The 3127-nt window shown below is 33.8% G+C and overlaps 1 pseudogene; it reads left to right on the top strand.

Annotated features, from left to right (window-relative positions):
- The first annotated feature begins 266 nt into the window (after positions 1-266).
- LOC118499926 lies at positions 267-2927 on the top strand (annotated as a pseudogene).
- Positions 2928-3127: the final 200 nt, after the last annotated feature.

The raw sequence follows: 3127 nt of genomic DNA, 5'->3' as shown, positions 1-3127 counted from the left end.
GCAAGCCATGTCTGCCTATGCTGCCATCTTGACTGGCAGTCTGATGTTTTTTGTAAGTGTACTTTTTATGTAAAATATACAAAATAATCTTTCAGTCTTTATCTTTTTATGGTCACTGAAATTTGTATCTTACCTTAAAACTCTTGGCATCCCAACATTATTATATTTTCTTTTCATAGAGCTATCCTTTCTAAAAAACATAATTTATTCAATAATTTGTTCAATTTCTGTATCTTTTCTCCATTATATTGCATGCTATCTATGTGTACTGGACTTTTTCTGAATTTTTGTTTCTGTTCCATTGATTTGTCAACACATTCATTTTGCCATTACTGTACTGTTTTGATTTATGTAACTACATACTGTTATTCTTTTATTCAAACTTTTCCTTGCTTCTTTAATTTTTCCTGTAAGCTCCACATTCAGGCTGTATAGATTTCCCCAAAATTGTCTTGGCATTTTTGTTGCTATTATAATAATTTATTTACTTAAAGAAAATGGCTATTTATATCATAGTGACTCTCCCTAGCCAAAAATAGTATGAAGTTCCTTGTTTAAAAGTCTGCATCACTCAAGAATATGTTCAAGTTTTCTTCATAGAAATGTTGCACTTTTCTCAAATTTATTCCTATGGATAGAAATTGCCGTCTAATCATCTGATTATTACCAAGGGAAGCTAACAGACTTCTGTAGCCATACCTAACAGAGAATATAGGCTTGGCAGAGTAAGGGCAGTTGAGCCCTTCGGAAAACAAAGAACAACAACAACAAAGCACAAAGGAAGGGGAAGAATCTTATCTCTGCAGTTAAAACATAAAATTATTTTAAATATCCAGCTCTTAGCAAAAATTGTGAGACATGCAGAGAAACAAGCAAGTATGGCCCATAAGCAGAGCTCATCATGGCAGTGGGGGAGGAGGTGATGACGGCGTCCCAGAGCTGGAGGACAGGGTGCTGTTCCCCGCACACAGGCCAGAGTGATGATTCTGACTTTTGCAATGAAACGGCACTGATAAAAGCTTATGATAAAGCTGTGGCTTCATTTAAGCATACTCTCAAGAATGGTGACATTTCTGAAGCTTCAAATAAACCAAAAGGCACACCTAAAAGAAAACCTTCAAAGAAGAATAAAAGCCAAAAAAAAAAAGAATACCACAATTCCCTTGAAACAGTGGAAAGCTGGTGACAAATGTTCTGCCATTTGGTCAGAAGACAACTTCACTTACCCAGCTACCACTGCTTCAATTGATTTTTAAGACAGAAACCTGTATTGTGGTTTACACTGGATTTGGAAATAGAAGCAAAATCTGTCTGATCTGCTTTCCCCAATGCCTGAAATTGTTAATACTATAGAACAGAATGCTCAGGAGAATGAAAATAAAAGTCAGATTTCAACAGATAAAAGTGAGAACTCCTCCAGGTCTTCTGGAATTAAATCAAATCACAAGGCAAAAGCTGCTCCATGGAACTATTTTCTTCCCCCACTACCCCCCTACAAAGATCAGGACTGGGACCAGAAAAGCCAGATCTATAATTCAATGGCCCACCACCACCACACTTTTTAGCATGCTGGCTGCCTCTGTTTCCTTCTGGACCACCAATACTTCCCCCACCACTTCCCAAATGTCCAGATTCTCTTAATGATGCTGATGCTTTATGAAGTATGTTCATCTCTTGGTACATGATTGGCTATCACACTGGTTACCATATGGGTTTCAGACAAAATCAAAGAGAAGGAAGGTGTTCACACTTTCATTAAGGAGAAAGTCTTAGAGAGAGTATTCTTTAACAGGTGCAGCTCTCTACCGAAAAGAAAGGTATATTTTGATGTGCCCTGGTCGACGTGAACAGTTTTCATCATTTTCCTTATGAGCACTTGGCTAAGTGGCACAATCATCTGCGTTTGTCCTTGCCATATGTGACTTGTGCTAAATAATCAGCCATGCATTTCTAGGGAATAACTGGTTTGAATAACTGAACAATGGAGATGTGAGTAATTTAAAGAAACACTAGGTTAAAAATAGTATAGAAAAGTCAATCTGTTAACACATTTGTATATTGTAACTTTCTTAGTATGTTAAGCATTTTAATAATGCCTTTAAATAATATAATTTATATTCCAGTAATAATAAAAGTGGAATACAAACAGTAAAAAAGGGGGGAAATGGCAGATATAAATTATACCTTATCAATTAAAACTAAACATAAATGGATTAAATACTACAACCTAAAGGCAAAATATGTCAAAATATACTAAAACATGATTCAATTATATGCTGTTTATAGGAGACATAATTTAGATGTAAAAACACATACTTGAGATTTAAATACACACACACAAAGACTGAAAGTAAAAACATGGGAAAAGATACATTACGCAAACAATAACCAAAAACTATGTGGAGTGACTATATGACTGTCAGAGAACACAGACTTCAACACCAAATGATGACTAGGAAAAAAAATCATTCCATAATAATAAAAGGGTCAATACATCAAGAGATATGGCAATCATAAACCTATATTCACTTAACAAGAGGGTTCCAAAATTGAAGTAAAAATTGACAAAATTGAAAAGAGAAATAGACAATGCAACAATAATATTTGAAGGTTTCAACAACTCCCTTTGAAAACAGATAGAACAATAAGAAAAAGATCAATAAGAATTGAGCAACACTATAAAGCAAATGATCGTAATAAACATCTACAGAAAACTCCATATTCTTTTCACTGCACATAGAAGATTCTCCAGGCTAGACCACAGGTTAGGGCACAAAGCAAGACAATAAATGTACAAAGATTGAAATCATACAAAGGAAGTTCTTCAATCAAAATGGCATAAAATTAAAAATATTAATAGCAGAAGGAAATTCACAAATATGTGGAAGTTAAACAATACACGAGGCTAACTAACTATTCAAAGAAGAAATTATGAGGGAAATGAGAAAGTACTTTAAGATAAATTAAAATAAAGGCATAGCAGAACAAAATATATGAAATGTAGCTGAAGCATTGCTTAAAGGTAAATTTGGAAAACAAACTAAATCCAAACAAAGCAAAAAAAGGAAAATAATATTACAGGAGAAATAAATTATATTGAAAATTAAAAAATCAAGAAATCAATGAA

This window comes from Phyllostomus discolor, chromosome 4, assembly GCF_004126475.2.
Source record: "Phyllostomus discolor isolate MPI-MPIP mPhyDis1 chromosome 4, mPhyDis1.pri.v3, whole genome shotgun sequence".
NCBI lineage: Eukaryota > Metazoa > Chordata > Mammalia > Chiroptera > Phyllostomidae > Phyllostomus > Phyllostomus discolor.
This window is presented reverse-complemented; position numbering and strand designations above follow the sequence as displayed.